This window comes from Anoplolepis gracilipes, chromosome 13, assembly GCF_047496725.1.
Source record: "Anoplolepis gracilipes chromosome 13, ASM4749672v1, whole genome shotgun sequence".
In the NCBI taxonomy this organism is placed as follows: domain Eukaryota; kingdom Metazoa; phylum Arthropoda; class Insecta; order Hymenoptera; family Formicidae; genus Anoplolepis; species Anoplolepis gracilipes.
The window spans coordinates 7,405,723-7,428,074 of record NC_132982.1 but is presented as its reverse complement, the minus strand read 5'-3'; the positions used below and the strand labels follow the sequence as shown (position 1 = coordinate 7,428,074).

At 35.3% G+C, this 22,352-nt stretch overlaps 1 protein-coding gene across 2 annotated transcripts in view; it reads right to left on the bottom strand.

Annotated features, from left to right (window-relative positions):
• The window catches only part of Olf413 (DBH like monooxygenase olf413), a 197,167-nt gene that overhangs the window by 30,423 nt on the left and 144,392 nt on the right, over positions 1-22,352 (bottom strand). The window lies entirely within an intron of this gene.

Genomic DNA, 22,352 nt, shown 5'->3' with positions numbered 1-22,352 from the left:
TTCATAAATCTTGATTTTCGCGATATTTTAAAATCTCTCTAAAAAAGTAAATATTTCCTTCACAAAATATCGATACTAAAACTTTTAATAACAATTGAAAATAAATTTTTCTGTAAACTATGTATCTAATGAATGCAAATATAACATTTCATTCGTAATTTAGTTTCAACTTATTTATAAAGTTAATTTTATATTTATTTAAATAGAATCGAGATACGATTTAATGAAATCATGATGTATATATACAGTTTAAGCCCACTTTCTTAGCTCTATCTAGTTTTGGCGTGCAATTTACGCAATTCTGAAAACAAAGATTCGCTGCCAAGTTTATATATGTCTTTGATGGTGTGAAAGACAGAAAAAGGGCGGGTACTTAGCTTTCGTGATAACGACTGGCATCAGCGGCAGCGTGTCTTCTCACAAACCTCGCAAGCTTAATGCGCGCCAAAGTAGAAAAGGTAGAACTAAAAGAGAAATCGCGAGGGCAAGGGTGAAAAAGAGAGGAAAACTGAGAGAAACGTACTATACGTCAAGACAATAAGTGCCATTAAGATAACGACGGTGGGGAGGCTTAGATAACCCCCACATGAACCTCCTTCGCGGATCCAGTAATGGAGGATTCCGTTTTATTCCAGCTATTTTTGGCGTATCCGCTGGAAACTTACGGGTGTCCTTACTTTTCGGTGTAACCATCTAATCTCGGTCGATGCGCGAGCGACTAACCATTCGTGATTCAGATAAGCGCGATAAAGCTCTCTTCATTCGAAAATGTCTGAGTGTTAGCTTTTTATAATAAATCTACTCTCTAAATCTTTGTGCAAGTTAAAACGCGGCACATTTTTAGTTTATTTCTATAAAAAAAAAAAAACGCTTACCAACACATTAAATTATGTACATGATGTTATATAAAGTATTCATATTCTAATTTCCTGTATTGTGAGTTCAAAATTTATATTCGTAGTTTTTTTTTTATTGTGGAAAAAATCCTCTTGAGGGGGATATGAATAAGATATCGTTTTTGTGTACTGCATAAATTCAAAGATCCAGCAGAAAAGTAAGTTTTTTCTGTCTCCTTTCAATAATTTTATTTTAAACTTTTATTAGAAACTATATACTCTATCAAAGTTTTTTTCATATCAAGAATTTATTTCATTTCGATTTTCTTGATATTCTCGAGAATATCATGTATTTATACTCTTTTTCTCGTGCAGAATGATGGTTCGCGATCGCAAAAAAAAAAAAATATTGAAGTGACGGAGAAAGGAAAAGAGAAAGAAAGTGCGTGAGTATATTCACGCACACATATTACCATGCTACACCACTTATGTACGTCTTATCCCGATCAGTAATTAGTCTGATCGTTCGCCGAGAGTCAAGAGGCCGACTGCTGATTGGTATTAAAGACACTGCTGATTAGATGAAATCTATGCTACCGAAATGAGCGGATTCTTTCTCTTCTCGAGAGCTTTCGCCGTTTTCTTCGTCCCAGTTTCCTTTCTTTCTCTCTGCTCGTCCAGAATTATAGCGGAAAATGATCTGGATATTATTATATGGATTAGCTGTGTAAGATTAAGAATTATGATTCATATTTTTTTTTATTTCATACAAGTATAAAATAAATCACGATACAGTTTAATTATACTTAATCAGAAATTTTGCGCAATACGCAATACTTATTAGCTACAAAATCGCGGATATATGCATGTAACATTTATACTATTTGTCATCATACATCATTAAATATCAGATAGTAAATTCTTGATATTCGTACGAATATACGGTTCGTCGCAATTCTTCCCTTTCCCCTCTAAGCAAGGGGATATCGACTACAGATTTGAAAGTCGGTTCGGAAGAAATACGCGACTTTTGGGATGTCTCGTATATCCGCCTCCGTATGTTCGATCCTCTCGCAAGAAGTTCGTCGGGAAGTAAATGACGCGAGCACGCTGAATACGAAGCGCGAATCTCCGCGCACTGCACAGAGGTTTGCGGTAGAGATGATGATGCCGGTGCAAAGAGATGGCGAGATGCAGCCTTCCATTCGCCTTATATATTCGAGAGACGGGAAAGGTTTTTGCGTGCGAGAGTAAGGGAGGGATGGTGTACGCGACTCAGTCGGAAAAAAGAGCGTGGAATAACGCGGATTGCGAGGACGAAATTGAAGATCGAGTGGCGAGAACGCGAGTGGCTGTAGCACTCGGCGGCGCAAACGGGACTATTCTGTCGGGCAGGGTGGAAAATGGAAAAACGCGTGTGTGCACTCGCACGCACAAGGAGGAGAGAGACTAGAAGATTGGGGCGACGCGAAATAAGCGTCGCGCGATATAAAATCCCTCGACATCCCCGTTCTCGGCCGTGGGATTCGCATCTCTGGCTCGAGATTCGTATATATTTCAGTCATTGAGCCTCGCCGGGCATAGAGTGCATACACGCGTCGATCCGATAAAAGGATCATCGACTTTCGATCGCCGATTCGGAAGTCATAAGACGGCGTTCGCATCGATGCGCGACGCCAAACTCTCTGCTCGATGCATTTTCACACGGATTAAATAAATATCAACACCTCGAAAAATAGGCTTGTACCACGTTGGTAGCTTTGAGAGAATAAGGTTGAAAAGATGTCAAACCGAAGAAAGTGATCTTTATTTTTTTTCAAATGCAAATGAAGTAAATATAAAATAATATAAAGTAAACAAAAAATAAACATTAAGAAGCAGGATTGTAGATTGAAAATATATGTCAGTTTTCACTATTATGACTCGGAAATCATAAGTTCACGCAAACGTATGAATCCGCTTTCATTTTCAAACTAAGGACGTGTCAAGCATAGTCGCGAAAAATGAATAGTCTTTGCGTGACGATCGAAAGAATAACTAAAAGAATATTTCTTTTTTAATTTTTTTATTCAACTTTATAGCATAGTAAAATAATCCATCGTAAAAATGAACGAAATTTAGAATATATCTCACGCGATATCCACGAACTTCTCCGAATTCTTTCTTCAAACTCACAATCAGATTAAATTATATGTTCTCAGTAGGATATAATTAATTCCTATTCCGTATTGCGTTATTTTTTTACCAGCGTCTATTTCTCAAAAACGAATAATTATAAAACAATATATTTAAGCAAATTATTTTTTAAATTTATTGTTCTAGTCTTTATTTAGGATTAAAGAAGGTATATAAATTTTATTCAGATATTTTAAAACACTTGTTTAATAAACTTATCGAAAATACGCCGACTCACCTGTATAGTTAAAAGATGTCAAAAACAAACAGTACGGAGAATAAAGGTTAATATTATTTGGCTTTTTGGAAAGAAGAACGTATATAGCTACATATGCCAAATATTCTGACACATGCTCTGCCAAATATATATACTATGTAAGTACCAAGTGTCTGAAGAATGAAAAGAAGAATGAAAATTTTTCACGGAGAGCTTAAAATACGAAGGTTGAAAAATCTTTGAGAGTAAAATTCTTCCTTGAACACTTCTCATTCGAGTTCGCAAGCACGGACAGTGAATTTGTCGCGAAAATGAAGGAAAATAGGTGCAAAATGTCTTAGGCGATCTTCTTCCAAGATCGTGCGATCGCTAAAAATGAGGTTCCATTGAACATCTGGTTATAGAAAAATAGATAGATGCGAATATTTTTCCGCAATCAATGTGTGCGCGTGCGCGCGTATCTATAATATCGGTAATCAATAGCGATAAATTATGCCGAAACATTATTTTGATCCTCCGAACAATATATATTCTTCCCGAAAGACGTCATATTTTTATATAAAAAAAAAGTCGATAAAATAATTTATACTGTCGGTTTTATTGCATATTAATTATAATATTATTAAGGACCACTGATGCCTCTTCGCAACAATTTAGCACAGCTACAGGCATCGTTTCTGTACCATATAGCTATGATTCAGTTTTCGCAACATTATTTTCTGTCGACGAAGCACTGTGTAAAAGACACACACAAACTGGCTGGTCGCATCGGTGTGTGAATCGCCGCACAGCTGAGAGACACCCCCGTGCGCGATAACTACCGGCGCTTATAGTTTATCTGCAAAAGAGCGACGACGCATATTAACGTAACGTGGCGTGACGGCCCGGTCCAGATACGACTTCCACGTATCTGCAGTTTGAACTACCGCCGCTGCCTACACTGTAAAATTGCATTCGGAATTTCTGGTAATATCATTCGTACGCTATTAAGCCGTCATAGCACGAACGACGAGTTTAGAGCGAGCGCTTTTCGCGCAGTCAGGAAAGTTAACTTCAACGATGCGTTGGGAATGTATAAGCTGCGAATAATGTTGAAAAGCCGTCGCGCGAAAACGAGTTGTTCTTCTTTTTTCTACATCTTTATCTTTTAAAATGAAACACACCTATCATATTTTTCACTTTAATCACTTTACACTATAATTTATTTATATATTATTATTCCTATGTACAAAAATACAAAAGCATGTCATTGAAAACACGCACAGATATTTCACGTATGGTTAAATTAAAAATTTCAAAGTTTGTTATTTTAAAGTTTCATGTGCTTGATTAAATATTTTATAATAGTCGTGAAAATTATGTCGGTTCGCTCTTTTGAAGAAAATAGTTACTCGTACATTTAGCGTTACATGTCGTAACTCTCTATATATTAAATCTTTTAATCACTCTGATCATAACAAAGACAAATTATTCATTAACTTTTGATCACAATTCACATTTAATGAAGAATTTGACAAAATTAAATAGCTTGAATTTTTAATACATACTTTAATTTTAATGTTGTCATTTCTTTTTAATAAAAATCAATTCTTCATTAAATATGGATCAAATTATGATCAAAATTTAATGAATAATTTATTATAAAAATTATAAAATGCAATCTATCATTCGACTAATAAATCATGATTATTATTTAATAGGAAATAGGAGATCACTTGTAAAGAAAACTTGTTTTGCAAAACTCTAATATATCAAATAAAATTATATTTAATTAGTAATTTTATTGAGTTTGTTTATTGAAAAAATTTTCTGTTAATTAAAAAATGAGAAATAGAATACTTTTTTGCAAAGTCCTTCATTTCTCCAACTTTTAACGATCTGGAGGTGACATTATAAATCGAAGAATTAGGCCAATGGATTAATTATACCAGATAACGATCACTCTCCAAGTTCTCTCGATATCCGGCACACCATCCGAAGTAATTTCAGATTATAGCACGAGATGGATTTCTCGCTACTCGTTTCCGTCGAACGATGCGAAATTGCACATACGAAAGACGTCGACTGCAGATGTGAATCGGGACGCACGCGTGCACGTGCATGTACGCGGAAAGATGCGGACACGACTGCTAGGATATGCAACTTGGTTCTACCGCCTCTTTTCGCACGAAATTCAATCGGTGGCCTAGATTTCTCAACGATATTCCTCACTGGATCGTGTTACACATTCGGAATATACAGAGTGATATACACGAAGATGTGACATACAGGAGAATTGATTTATCGAAAGCGATTTTCAGTAAAGCAAAAATTCACGAAATGTACACAATATATTACAAATGTTTAATAATATAAAACAAAAATAATAGCAATAACTTATTATAAAGACTCATAAGTTTAGTGTTGATTTACAATAGTTTGGTTCGCAGTGATAACCTTGTGAGAGAATATAAGAATATATTAATAATATACATTATCTTACAAATATATACAGACCACGTATATATGTATATTATGAAACTTTTTATTAAATAACCTGAAAAATCAAAGCCTAAATTTACGTAATCTCATTGTAAATTACACTGTATAATTCCCCATTGCCTCTACTGGATACAAGTTTGTAGATGAGCGAGAAAAACCCATCAGGTGAACAGTGTTTGCGAAAATTTCATTTCGAACAAATTCCCGTTTTCTGCAGATAGGTACCAATCAGGTTTTCCTTCGCAAAGTGCGTTCGCTCTACGTTATTTCTGCGGTTTCTCTATGCGCGTACTGTGCATTCGGGAACATAAATATTTCGCAGAAATGAAAGAGCGGCGAGTTTAGGTCAGCGTATTGACTGACTGCACAATGACTGTGGACTTTGAATTTATATTTGCTTTAAACAAGCACGCTCGATGTTCGTGAAAAGCGAGTTTTTCTAAAAATCTATAACTCTCAAAAACGTATATTTCTTTGTATTTTTTATTCTCTCTCTCTCTCTCTCTCTCCCTCAATCCTGCAATTTTATATCAGAATTATTAATTATATATATTTTTTTTTGACGTAATAAATTTTTTTTCTATACGTATATAATTTATATATATTAGAATTAAATTTAAAAGATATATGTTTAGACTGATCTATGCTTCACACATGGAATGCAATAGCTTTATGAATAACATGTGATTAACATTTTTATTTTATCGCGGCTGATTTATTGAATATGATTGCCGGAATCAAATATGAGTTTATCGGGGATGAAGATATCTTGAACTGTACGAGACAGGAAAATTGTCGGCTTTACTCGTTCCAGTTTGCGGCACGTAGGTTGGCGGTAGCCGCGACATGATATTCCACTCGGCGAACAATATATTAAGCGCGATAACCCGAGCGCGGAAACGGGAAAGAGTTGTTCGTCCGTAAGTTAGCGAAACTATCGCTGATTCCGAGATATTTGCACGGAATTACCTCTTCGTTTAACTTCCGAGTACAGGCGCGAAAGGACGAAGCTGTCGTGATGAGAGAAGAGACGGGAAAAAGCGACAAGGAGCTATGAACTTACTTGTAAAATAGGGATATTTATTGTAATTTAGAATTTGCAATGTGTCTGCGTTTCTAAACACAAGAAAAGTATAAAAAGGGTACGATAATTTTTTTGTTATATCATGAAAAAAAAAAGAGCTTTTGAGTGTTATACTCTTATTAAATTCATTAAAATTATATGTAAATGAAACATTGTCAAAAATAAACGCATATATTTAATAAAGCATTAAGCTTATATATTAGGGGTTATAACTTATAATCTAAAATTAAAATCAATAGAGCAGCTGTCGAATTTTTTGATAATAAATGTATATAGTAAATGTACTTTAACAGTAAACTATATATTTGAAGAAAGCTCGATAGATGATGAATTGAATGAAGAACGGATGTGTCTTCCGACGTCGTCTTCCGAGGAAGCATCCGAATGAACGGAGCGTACATCAGAGGACGTAGGGAGGGAATAAGAGCGTAGAAGAGTTGAGAGAGCGTCAAGAATTGAGAAGTAGCGAAACTTTAACGCAAACTCCAAGTGAGTGCCACCGTTTTGGAACGCGAGAGGAGGATCAAGTACACGATAACTCGCACAGTCTGCTCTCCGGTCAGGTATCTCTCCTGAGGGTACGTGTGTTACCTGACCGAAACTCAAACATCGGTTACAGTTCTGCTCGCGTCGTCGATCTCGGAATCGAATGACGCCCGCTTATAATAGACCGAATGTTCCGTAACGTCTCCGCGAGCTTTGAGTTGCGCACTGTGTGCTGATCACTACGTATTATATTTGCAGCGACGTATGTCAAGAATATATATAAGGGTGTCCCGCCATTCAGTTCTGTTTAAAAGAGATAAAATATTAACTCGAAGCTGCGGTTTTTTCATGGACATAAAAAAATAATCATTTAAAAAAATGCAGATTGCATCGACGTTAGTTATTAAATCCTAAAGTAGTATATTTCCAAAAACAGATTAAGTGATAGAAAATTGAAGTCTTGTGTATGTATGTAAATTAAGAATTTTTTCTTTGATTAAAGTAAATAAGAAAAATATTTTATCTTTATTAACGTTTTATTCCAATAACATGAATTAAATGAAAAATGAGTTAGAAAAAAATTCAATGCTGCATACTGTAAAATACATATTTGCAGTTGGAATTTTATTCGACAGAACTAGAATGCTTTATATACGAGAAGTAATAAGTTATTTAGTAAAATCACTTTTCGTTCTATTGTTCCATTTATCTTTCATTTATCTTTCATTTGCGATCACGTTAAAATTTTACGCGGTACAATTTTACATTGAAGACACCTGTCGATAATTCTGTTAATTCTATATTTTATCTTTTTTAATCCATTGAACACACACTTAAAGACATTCGTAGAAAAATATTTTTTAACAACCGAAAGAGACGAGATTAAAGTTTAATGTGATCAAAATTAGTGTGCGTGTGCTCCATCTTTTGCACTTCAATTAACGTAAAAGGCGCGGATAAGTATCTAAAAAATTACGTTTGATAATGCGCACGGAGAAGCGATAAACTTTCGATAATAAATCCGCTGGATGTACTATCTAAAAACGCAACGCGGAACGTGGTCGTCACGCGAGCGAAATGTGGCGTTTTCGAGTGAATGACGTCATTCGTTAAATATAATCGAAGTCCCAGGGTGACGCGGGAAACGGTCGATTTTAATACAGCTATGCCGAACATGTCGTGGTTATAGGTCTAGCGAGTTTCCGATCCGCAGAATTCAATCCAATTAAAAAGCAACACATTGCCATCTGTTAGCTGCGCGCGCGCTTTTTCTCTCTCTCTCTTTCTCTCTCAGGTAAGTCCTCTGGGAAACAGGCTACCTGACCAGAACTCATATGGTCGCGCGGTTGTACCGTTGATATAACACGCGGATTCGTTAATAGAACTAAATTCTGGAAGCAGAAACTCGAAACTTTCGTCATCCCGATCGCAACTCCAATCGATTGTCGACGTTAGACGAAACTGGTACGTACGCGTCCGATATACCAATATTCAGAACAAAAAGAAAAAGATAGTTCATTTAATTAAACCTATTTTTCTCGAAAATAACTAAATTAATGAAATTAATAAATCTTTAATAAATTTGCGATAAATTCGTTTCAATCGCGACTCGCTCGACGATAAAAACAAATTCGTAGTAAAGGCGATAATCCTGAGTCATCAGAGAGTCGAGGAATTCGAAAGCTGTTACAGACAAACTTCTTCGACGTCTTCGATTTAAACGTAAATCTCGGAGCTTCGTTCGAGTTTGTTGGTCGATCACTTACGCAAACTTCTTAAAAAGTACTATATCCGTCTTGCGGTATGAATTTAACGGGGGCCAAACACGCATCGTTCGAAAGGGAGAGACAGAGAGAAATCCCGCTCGAGATTTGTTGCGTCGCGAAAATAACACAACGATCGAAGCACAGCGTTCACGGGAGGGAGAGAACGAACAAGTTTTCGTGCGAGCCTCTCGGTTGACGGTCGCGTCGCATGCGACCAGACAATTTCGTATATTATGCGATAAACGCAGAATCTCGCCGAGGGATGAAAATCGTGATTCAATAAACCCCCTTTCCACCTCGTCGGTAATAAAAGACAATCAAGCATGCAAATGGCAATAGCCGACTAATAATGTAAATACAATATTCTGTAATACCCTGTGATTAATAACCGCGGATATAGATCATCATTTAGCAAGAGTGAAATTAAACACGCGTATTTAGACTATTCGCCGCAAGTTTCGTTAAATAATAATAAACGCGAGTCTATATCTCATCTACTGTAAATTTAACGTAAGACAAATATATATACATATATAACAAATTATTAATAATTTAATTAAATTTCGTTTTTATAAGTTATCTGAAAAATCTCAATTGCTATTTTATATTAAATTCGAGGTAGCAAATTATCGTAAACAGAGAGAGAGCAATTGTTAGAACGTATCATTCTCTCGTAGAATCCTCAAATTGAGAAAGTTTAAAGAAGTTGATTGCTGCACTAGAGGAAATTATGTTTAAAATTCGATCGTTCGATATAAGAAGCTGTAGAAATATACTTCCGGATCTCTTTTGTGAACTTTGGCACGTGCGCGTGGGATTAACTCGTCAACTTCACGTATCTGCTAACCGCGCCAGTTCCGATTCGAAGGATAACCGCGGACATAATAGTTGCATTATCGCCGCCAACGGGTATTTCGCCGTTGGCATTTAGGGCCGAGACGATCAGACAGTTTAAGCGCCCGGGCCGTGACTGGATCGATACGCGCGCGAGGCTTATCAAAGCTGTATTCGAAGCGGTATCATCAGGCATGAGTTTCGTTTAGCATTTCACAACCGAATGACAAGGCAGATCTCACGTGTCAAAGCTTTCGTGTATAGTGTATAATCTTGCCATTAATGCGAGCGTTTATCATTGCAAATGTGAATAAAATTAGGATGCAACAAGAATAATTGCGAATTTCCGGTCAACAGATAAGCCAAACGATGATCGAGAATCTCAAAGTATGTGTTTAACTGTTCAACGCAAGAATAAAATTGAATGTCTAGACAAGTCTCTTATAAAAAAAAAAAAAAAAAAAAAACACAAATATGAAAATTAAAAGAAATAACTTCTAGAATTTTGTTTCTAACATTTGTTTCTATCCGTCTCTATCCAATTACTGAAAAATTTAATGTATGTCATATACTTTCGTCCGTTTTTCACGTTTATATTATAACATTCGAGCTCGACAAACAAGTTTATAACGTAATCACCATTATTGTGACGCAATAGATCCAAAATCTCTGAAAATGCGGACGTATGACAGGTAAGCGATTACATGCTATAAATTGCTGTTTGCGCAGCTGTAAAAGAAGGAAGCGATTTTTGAGTATCACCTTGCTCTCGCCACGCCATAAATCACGTCCTTATTCCGCACGTGGACGCGTATAAATCTCCTTATAAATAACTGTAAACTATCGTGCACGGCCACGATGTAATTCCACGGAGCACGGGGTGCTCCATCGCTCGCTGAAATCGTTTGTCGGATCTACTTTATTAATGGATCCTCTTGATCGCGATCGACAAGGCTACGGCATACTTGTCGACTTGGTAGAGATTAATTGCATATTGTCACATGCGAGTTATAGGCCGGCCATGTGAATCCGATACTTTATTCAACTTAAAAAAACGTCACGATTGATATCAAATAGTGATCTACTAAAACCATAATACACGCGATAAAGTAAAACTATAACGTAAAATTCGTTGAAGCATCGGAGAATTTTAACAATTCTATAAAATTGAGATATTATAAAATTAATAATTTATTTCATATATTACTAATTTCAATAATTAATTAATAATAATTTCGTATTTAATTTAAATTCAGAAATAATTATAACAATTCTGTTATTTTTATGCATAGCTGTAAATAAAGCGGAAATATGTATTAACTTAATATTGTATTATCGAAAATTGATACTATATTAACGTAATTATAAATAACTACCATCAAATATATACGTAGATATACGTGTTCATAATTCTCCGTTATAATAATCGATTAATGATGAATTTCTCTTGTGTTAAAATCTGTCTCTGTAATTCCCTTACTTACAACTTGAGCAATCTCTCGTTCTAAACCTTAAGATCGCTACTTAGGACTATGTAAACACGCGGCTATCTTGGATTCGATGCACGGCTATATGAGGGAGTAGTTGGTCATTAAACTCGTGTTTCGGATTACCCCTAATTCCTGGCGGGCGTCGCGCAGAGGGAGCCTGGATTAGTTAAAGATTAAGCTGTTGGACACATTACTGCCCGTAGTTCGACCTCGAGAAAGCCTCTCCTCGTTACAAAAGCACGCTTCCTCACCGTAAGACAAGAGTAATCGCTCAAGCTTTGGCATACCGTGTTGACTCTCTCGACAAAATTATACTCTTGATAGAAAGCATTCATCTATTTATTGATATATGCTAAATATTCAAAAGAAGCTGAAATAAAATAGTAATATAATGTCAAATATATTTTACTAATCAGAGAACTGAATTTTAAAAATTTGCAATTGGTAATAATTCTACCAATAAAAATAAAAATTGAAGATGCAAGTTTATTAATACTTTAAATTATTAAATTACGTTTAATAAAATATATGGCTGATAATGTCAATCTTATATATATATTCATTCGACTATCTCCATTCATTTATCTTTATCCTTTTCAAACTAAATGACGTCACGTTGTGTTGAAAAGAGAGAAAAGCCAGGAAAAATGAGTGACTACTCTCGTCTAACAGGATATAGGCATTCGAGCGACACGGAAACATCTCGTCGACACTTCCGAGCGTTCAGTGAGTCCGAGTTTCGCGGGATTGTAGAAATGAATACGAAATTGCGAATGCGCTGCAACGTGTAATCTTCACTGACGTTCTGTCCCATCGTATTGAAGCAAACTCGTTAGGTATTCACGAAATCACGGTAAAATCTTGCGTCAAATGAAATCGATTATTCTAACATTTGATCTTTAACAACACCAAATCTAATAATTGTCATTATTGATAACAACCATTGTTTCAATCAATTTCTCTACTTCTTCATTATGCAGTGGTAAAACGTGATATTATTGAATGCGTTAATTTAATTTATTAAAAATTATTTAGCAACAAAAGAAATTCTAGAGATATATCCATCAAAAAACTGAGCCTTTGAGTAACAATTATATTTTCAATGCAAATCATATATTCTTGAAAAATTAAAAAAAATTACTCTTTTTGTTACAGTCATTTTTTTTCTAATAGAAAGAAAGTATTATAAAATGAAAAATCTGAAGTATATCATTAAGCCAAGAGTTCAATTACAAGCACAATTACTAAACCAATTTAATTCTTGTAGACATACTGAAAGCCACCTTTATAAAAGTGCATCTATATTTGTGAAAGAACAATTAAAGAAATAAAAAAGAAAAAACTTTTCTGGTCACTGCACTAGATCGATATTCGGCAAGCACTTTTCCCATGTATCTATAGCATCCCGCTCGTATGTATCTACAGTAGAAAATACATATCCTATCATACACGTGTAGAATGGGAAAAAATTGTTGTAGCCACCAAGTAAATATTTCTCGATAAATGTAAAGTCACTATGCACATGCATATCGCCAATATTTGTAATCCAGGAGCACCATCATGCTTTTAGCAAGTATTTATTTCGACATATCCACTGCAAAATATTTTTTTTTCGATGAATTTATACGTATATCGGATATTCTGAATTTTTATACGAACAGTAAGACCTTAGAAAAAATTAACAAATAGATTTTCAGCAAATGGATATAAAATCAGAATTCGATATTTTCAATTGTCAGAAAAATACAAATTATATCAAATATGTGTAATATAGTATAGTATCTAATAAAAAAATATCTATTTCCAGCGTTTCATTCTCTTCTGCAATTGTAATAAGTATATATATAATCAACATTCTCTCTAAAAAAAAAAAACAATATTTAAAGATATTTACATGAATAAGGAATTCTAGACTTTCTCCACTCACGTAATTGCGAATTGCGCTCAACTCTGTTTCCCAGCGTATGTCTATGCAAAAATATTTTTCACATATTTGTATTGTATGTTATACATATTTTTATCATAGTTACGCTATGATATTTATTTACTGTACCATACAAATTACGCGTTTCGATCGAAAAAAAAAAAAAAAAAAAAAAAAAAAAAAGAAAGAAAGAAAAACATATTTCGTGAAGTATTTGACCGATTGCAGCGCGCGAGCCAATATCACGTTTGACATCCTTCAAGATAACACTCGAGCGATTTCAAGACGGTACACGCGCACGAAAACAATTTCGATCGCTGCCTGCTCACATCTTCTCGATTATTGCGAACGAGGCCGAGCACTCCGCGGACTTTATCGCGTCACGATAGCTTAAAGAAAGATTCGATAAGACAGAGACGGGAGTACGAAGTCGAACGCCTCGGGATGATTGGAAAGCGTTCCCCGACGTCGATGGTCGCCCCCGGAAGAAAGAGCCGCCGATAACAGAGGTGAAGGGAAAGAGAGAGGTTTTCTGGTATATCGCAAAGTAAATCCTTCTAGGTAAATGTCAGTTTGTGAGTTTTTGGCCGATTGGAAAACTTGGGAAGGCAGCGCGACGCAAGGAGTAAGGCAAACTTCTGCAAACTGTCATTAGTTACCGAAGAGCGTATTCCGACCTCCCAGTGGTCTTTTACCTCTCCGATCTCCCACTTCTTTCTTTGTTTCCGCCCCCTCCTATTCCCCCTCACCCCTGTCTCTCTTTAACAAACATGTTGACAAGAGGTAGATTGCTCGCGCGGAAAAAGCAGGGAAAAGGTAACTCATTCGTTCTCTCTTTCTCTTATAATGCAGTTCGTGGTTGTTACTGCGCGCGGTTAGTTTTCTCTTTGTGTGAACTTCCGGGCAAATTTCACGAACGAGCGCACCCGTTACCTGTGCATCGCACCCTCTCGACTGACGCCAAGGGCATTCCTGTGTCCCGACGACGCAGGGTGCAGTCGAATATACAACCGATACTGTGTCTAATATTTGGAGCAAAGGCCCTCCTGATGATATAAAAAAAAAATTGGAAGAGAAAATTCAGTGCAAATAAAGAATGGCATCAATATTTGAAAGAAGTATTATCTAATTAATTAACACATTAGTTGCATTTGTATTTCTTTCATTTTTTTTCAATTACTTTATTTTATTTATCGAGTGTAGCTTTTGAAAAGATTTTCCATTAAGAAATAATTATAAAGAGAGAAATACGAGGTAGCGAACAATTATTTATCTGAAATAATATCCGCAAAATTAGAATTCAAATACAATTTAGCATTATTTTATATGCGATATTTAATTTCGTTTACATTTACGTTTTACATTTAATGTTTTAAATTGAAAAAGATGATTTTTCATTACACAAGAAACATTAATTAATAGAGTTTAATTTTGAGAATGTTAATGTTAATTTCATTGTCGAAAAAAATATTGCATAATACAATTTAAACGCTTTAACATTATTACGAGGTCGAGATCAAAGCATTTTTTCAAATATGTGCTTGAAAAAAAAAAAAAAAAAAAAATCATTTTATTCCGCTGCAAGTCATTTTTGCGCGCCGATTACGAGGTTTTAAAATATTCTTATTGCAGTTCCATCGGCGCGGTAATACTGAAATCTCGCTGCGGCTCTTGAAGAGAGGCTTTGATCGACAAAGCTATGCGCTTTCCCGTGCAACGTAATGGGAAATCGAATCGGCTCGACGATAATTGTCTCCAAACGTACGTAATCTCACCCTGTCCCCTTCTCAGCGCGGAATATTCCGGTCCTTGCCTAGTTGATTCGATTTCCCGTCGCGAATAGCTCTGTTTCCTTCCTTCCTTCCTTCCGGTGAGAGAGTCCCGTCCCCTTTTCTCTTTGCTGCCCTCTTTTCCACCTAAGAACAGGGCATGTATGCACCCAATAAGCTCATCGTGCCTGTCACACCTGGGCGACCAGCGCTCTCCTTTCCCTCTCTCTCTCTCTCTCTCTCTCTCTCTCTCTCTCTCTCTCTCTCTCTCTCTCTCTCTCTCTTTCTCTTCTTCTTTCTCGTTCTTTCTTCCGTCTTTTCTCTCCCAACGGCATCGGTCAAATTCGATTTTCCTTTTACATCCAACCAAGCCATTCGGAATAGCGATCAGTTCGACGGGGAAGGACCTTAGCTATACTCGGACTGACTAGTTTTCTTTCCTTCTCTCACATGTCACATGCCTTATTTTCATCTTTTTCTTTCTTTCTCTTCCTTTCTCGTCCGTTCTCGTCCGTTCTCTTCATAGTAGCAGGCTATTCGAGAGAGCGAAGTGGTAAACTAGATAGGGCTACGGATAGGAGCGAAATAGGGGCAGAATCGGGTCACATAGCTAGCCAATCCCCTCTGTAAGGCATCGCCAATCTAGCCACTAGTCACACGTACGCACTCGTCGCACACATATTCACATATACACACACAACACACACACATCAACGTATTGCACGCGAGGGTTTCGCTATCATCTCTTTTTCAAACGATTTTTTTCTCGCTTTTTCTCTCTTTCTCTTCCTATTTCCTTTGCACGCGGAATTCGTGATTAATTTGCGAATTTCTCATGTTTCATATATTATCTTCACAATTTCCACATAATCCCGAGTTTTATGACCAACATTTGTTCATCATTATTTTTGCTTATCTTGTGCATCACATTTCTTACTTATGTGAACTGTTATTTATCTTCTTCCAGTGTAAAAAGTTTTTATAAAAATTAACTTTACTGAATATATATAATTATATATAAATATATAAAATTTAATTTTATATAATTTATTTATATATAAATAATTTAACTTTGAATCGATCAGAACATTGAAATTTCAGAATTTATATCAAATAACTCTCTCTCTCTCTCTCTGCTTTCTTTTACGTGCTCTCTCATTTCTAAGAACATTTGTTCCTTCTGTAAAGTTCATATGTTCTCGTCCATTTTACGATCTTTCTCGAGAGAATTGCACAACTCTCCTAAAAAAAACTTGTAGGTACTATGAAGCGTTTCGCAAAGTGAAAATTTCCAGTGATGTCGATTCAGAGCTGCATAATGCCGTGTCGTCGCGCAAAATGCCCGCCCTTTGGCTCGCACTTCCGCTCCTCAAAGGAAAAGCCTTCCCGCAGAACTTGTTCAGTTTCCACCTCTCGGCTCGTAGTTTCAAACTGTTCCGAACGCCGGAACTGGTCGGATCACCGAACTATGTCGGATATAGCATAGAGCAACGTTTTTAACGTCCTTCGAGTTAAAGAATATTTTGAATATTTCTATATAAAAGTGGATAAAGAGAGAAAAAACACGGTATTATTATACCACGACATGACATACAAAAAGTTAATGCGCGCGAGAGAAGCACATATTTAAATATTTCTTAATTTTTAAAAAAATTCATTACAGTGATTATATAATTTATTAACCAATTCTCTCAGGCATCAAACTCTTTTCAATCGAGAAAGTATTCATTTAAAATAAAAAAAAAAAAAAATATATATATATATATATATATATCGAAAGAGAGTGAAGACAGAAAAATATAAACATTTTATAAATTATATAACATAAACACATATATATCCTTGCTATAACATTAAAAAATCCTCAGTTTTTTTTGTAGCTACAACATTATCAACAGTGTAACGTACGCGATTTATCGGGGAATAGAATTCCGCGGTTCTCGCGACCACTATTTTCGATGCAACGTCAATCCGAATTCGCGTGGTTGCGCGGCTAACCAAAGAATGCATCACGGCGCATTCAGTTAGTTTGCATCGCGAAACAATGTTGAGTGTTGTATACGATTATGCGAGGAATACTCTTTCCGTTGCTGTTGTGACTTGATAGCAACACTCATGTTTTCGACAATATTTTCCGGCAATGACGAAATCGATATTAGTTATTAACGATTGTGTTTGATTTACGACTTAAAATAGTTTAAAAGTTTGATAATTTGTTCAATGATATGTAAAATTATACTATACTAATTCTTATAAATTTTACTTTCATAATTTTTCTCAAAAGAGAAATATGAGATAACAATAAATAATAGATATCTAAGAAATTTAATTACTAATATTTAATGGTACAAACTAAATTATAAACGCAATTAAAATGTAGATAGTAAGGTATATAAAAGACATACTTTTTTGATGGAAAACATTTTTTTGGTATCTCCATGGTGGCATGTCAACTTCCATGCAGAGAGAAAGAAAATATCTTTCTCTTTCTCTCTGTCCCTTTATCATAGTTACTAACGCAAAATGCAATATACTGTCACGTATTCCACGGTCGTAATACTGTCCTATGTATCATTTCACTTCTATCAAACCAAAAGTCGCGCCACGCCACGACCAACAATCGTGTGACGAAAGGCTATTTCGCGAATTGACGCGGCAATAAAAGTAACTGAGTGCGGCAATCGCGCGAAGCGACGGTATACTGTTCGCGAAATTCCGTCGAAACGGCGTGCCCGCGTCGCCATAAATCTACCAGACAGATCTACCGTCGCGATACCCAACGTAAGTGGAGTAGCTAGGCATACAAGCAGTAACTCCGTATACGTTACAAGTCGCCGCGATAACCGAGTCGAATACGTACGAGGGCCGTGAAATTGAAAAAAATTGATTAATTCCGCTTGCGAGGGAAAGTTTGAATTACTACCATGGATCGGAGTTGTATATTTTTCTGTATATCCACAAGCATACACACACACGTGTGTAGAAATACATGATAAAGTAGTACGTATATCGTATACACGTAAAACATATTCTGAATTTTGCGTCAAACTTTAAACGCGTTTTTCTAGATGAATCTGAAATAAACTTTTCCTTCACAAAAATTCAAAATGACCGATAATTACGGAGAGTTATTGAACTTTGAAAAGCTAGAAGTTTTAGCGGATTAAATTTGTAAAAATTATGTATAAATAGAATAAATATGCTTTAATTAATTATACTAATTAAGCATATGCTTTATTAGTATGATATAAAAGATGATATTAAAGATTGAAAGTTTTAATCTGCCAAGTTTTAATCTTTCAGATGTAATTTTTGCCTATAATTTTTCTTATACAAAAATTTTATACTATAAAATTAGAACTACATACACTTTTTATCAAATTTACTTACGTAGCTTTAAATAGTTTTAGTATTGATAATCTATACAATTTTCAGATAAATTTATCTATGGATTTTTATACAATGTGATCTTAACGTGAAATTAACGTTATATATATATTATCAAGTATTTATTATTAAAATTTCACAAAAATTGTACATTTTGATCAAATTTTCAAGAAAATGTTAATCTTAGACAATGTTCTCAAAGTTTGATGCAAATATTACGAGAGATGTTAATATAGCGGTATATCATGATAGTAACTGGAGCAAACGATGCCGAGGTCACGAATGGGTGCAGTTTAACACATCCGTCCATTGTTGTTTCTCAGTACCAATAACAACTCGACATTGTTTCCGCTATATTTGCCGATATCTCTAATTAATTCATTCTCAAGCGGCCGCGTTTTTAAACGTACACCATTTAATGAAAATATAAAACGGAAAAGTATGCATTACTTATTGTTAGAGATAAATTAATTTGTTTTTCATAACTGTATAAAGTGCAAAATTCACAATTCTTTTATTAGATTGATGTATAGAATAATTATAGGTATACAAAAGTATGTAAAGATACTGTCAAGCAAATTCATATTTTTCTGTCATAAAATATAAAAAACATAAAAAAAAAAACAGATTTATTCTGAGATATGTCCTTCATCCGCAATTCTCGCGTGAGATACTCTACCATGTGGAAAATCTGGCGTAAAAATGAAGGAATGTTGCCGGGATAAGAAAAATTGATGGAGAATTACACGCGTGTCTAGAAACTTTTGTTACGAGTTGCACGACTATGTCTGCGTTGTGGAAAGGCGCGCGGAATTGGGTTACGAGTGTAACGGCGAGTTAACCCTTTATAAGGCCATTCCAACTTGGCAAGTTGCACGCTGGCATTGTCCTTATTTCCTATGTAGTGTCATGCGGTGCCTTCCGCGGCTCGTAGAAACGTCATTGCGCTGTTATAAGACGCTTCTAGTAGAGTATTAAGGACGTGATTCTACAGCAAGAGACAGTAATAATTCTATTAAAATTAATACTATAAGCAAACTTGCGTGAAATTGATAAAGTTAGAGAAAGATACAAATCTCTGCGACGATGTCCATGTTTGTAGAATTTTTAAATCATTTATCAAATATTATATGAAATAATATTCTATATATTATATAATTTATCTTGCTTTTTTATTTCTATTTAATGCCCCATTAACGTCGCAATATAACTAATTTTCTCTCTCTACTGAGAGCTACAATCACGGTAGCAATTCGGTGAACGAACGAACGAACGAACGAACGAACGACGTGAAAAATTCACCGTTCGTATTTGGAAACGCAATTGGAAATCCGGAAAAATTGCCGACCTATGTACGATCGTGGAAAATCTCCAGCTTCTAAATTCAAAATGAGAAACCTGAGATAAGCGCCGCGATAAAGTACAAGCGGAAAGACGAAACTCGCGAAGTAATAACTTCCTGGGGTGATCTCAATATTTGATTTCTGTCGATCGCAAATGGGACGAGATACCTTGATAACACCGGCACGACACTACATCCGCTGACGTATTTCTGGAACAAACATGTCGTCGTGTATATCTCGTCAAAAAAGTAAGCATCCATCTTCGTATCCTGTTACATCGATGAAAATCCCAGGAAAACATCGACGCGGAAAAATACGGTATTCTAATTGAAAGGTTTGAACATGAAAATATCTGTATGCTTGTATACAGACCGATATACAGCCGAGCAATTCTATCTCGGGTAATGTAACTCAATTTACAAACTGTTTACATTGAAAGTCTGAACTATAAATCCAGTTTTGAAAAATATGCTATTCAATTAGATGCGCTTGTTAATTTAAGCGATGTATCGATTTTATATTATAACTAGAATTACTAGGTTTTTAAAATACATATGACTCATATGATTTTACGCGAGTTCTCCTTGTTAAGATCTCATCAGAAGCTGCGCGAGACTGCATTGCCTTGTAGCTCGCTGCACCCCCCACGGTTGTATCCGCTCTCGGCAGAGAGAGAAACACGACACCGCGCAAAAATATTATATCGGATATCGATATGTCGCACGATCAGATAAAGGCCCCGAGAGGGCCCCGCTGACTCGAACGTTTTTCGTCCGAGCCAGCGATGGAATCGCGGTCTGCTTTTATTTTCGCAGTATTTCGATGACTCAACCGATAGATAGACATTTTCGAAAGGGACGCGGCATCGTTTTCCGTTCTGTCTTTCTTTGTAGAGAAACGACACTCGAGATGATCGCAAAGAATTCCTCGGGCTTTCCCAGAGTGAGAAAGTAAGATCATCTTGGCAGATCGGACGATTCGAACAATGCAATCAGGCAGCAAATCTGCTTGCATCAAAATTTTAATTATCTCGGACTACTATCAAAAACTTGTTTTTTATAAAACCTACTTCCTACTTCTTCTCTTCATATATGTATATTATAAAATTTCTAATAATAAATAATGTAATTTATTTTATATTAGAAATAATAACTAATGTAATAACTAATAATATAATAATAAATAAATGTATAATAATTAATTATACTATAAATATATAATCATCAATATTAATCATATTATATAATTTAATTTCACGTTTTGATCAATATCAATAACAATTCATTTCTTCTAAAATCAAGATATTTTCAATAATATATAATATTTTTATGTCAAATATCTCTTTGATTCGCTTTGAAGTAAAATAAATGTATGTTCTAATGCAATTTGATCTGAATCTTAAATAACGCTGATGGATTAACTATGCTTCGTTATTCTGTTGCATAATATGAAAATAAATGATATGTTGCATAAACTGAAAAAAATGATACCTTAATCATTATATTGAAAAAGATGTTTCTCGTTATTAAATGACAATTCGTTAACTAAAAGTGAAGTTTAATTCGACGTTACGTAACGCGAGGAAATTCGAATTACCGCGAGCGAATATTTACGAACACGTACGCCGTTTATCCACGTGGCATCGAGCGGCAATAGCCTCGATAGTGAGGTGGCTGCAGCGAATTATGCACGCGCGGGCAGACGATGAGATCGCATCGCAACGAGCCCGCCCGAAATTGATGCGCGATAATAATACGATCAGGTGGAAAATCGAACCCCGACGATTGTGTGTTAACCGCTGATTGTCGATAACGCGCCACGAGATTTCGTAGGAAGTGATGACGATAATAGAGGTTAATAAGTATGTGGCCAAAAAAGAATGCTGGGACAAAAAAAGCAGGAGCAAAAAAATTCCTATTTACCTCTTAAATAACTGTATATGTAATGTGTGCTAAAAAATGTGTTAAAAAATCTAATCGACTTATGAATCAACATTTTTTTCATTCATCTATATTTATCTTTGCGAAAAACTGAGAGGAGAGATTTTTTAAAATGTTTTGGTTAAATATTTTCTCTTGATAAAAATAATTAATGGAAAAAATTACACGCGCATATCAGAAATATTAACGTTTTAAAAATATAATAGTAAATACTTTTTGTGTAAAAGTCGCTATGTATTTTTCTTTTATATTGAAAATAAAATATGTTGCAAAACCAATATTTCTATTGTACTTTTCCGTTCAAAGGGATTGTACACATACTAAAATAAATTCACGCAAAACTTTGAAGCGATAGAATGACGCAACGATAAAATTTCCTTTTCAGAGATCTGCTGCTTAAAGGGTTAAAAATACAAGATTGCAAGCTACCGCGAGTTAAAGGTGTGCACGATTTTTTTTTTTTTTTTTTTTTTTTTTTTTGCAGCAGCCTGCACACACTTGTACCTTTATAACCGAGTCGAACAAATATTGCGTTATCGTTTCTCTTTATCCTCTCTGGGAATGTATCTTACCAAACGCGCTCGGCGAGTTCAAATGTGGACAAAGCGGAAAATCCCAGT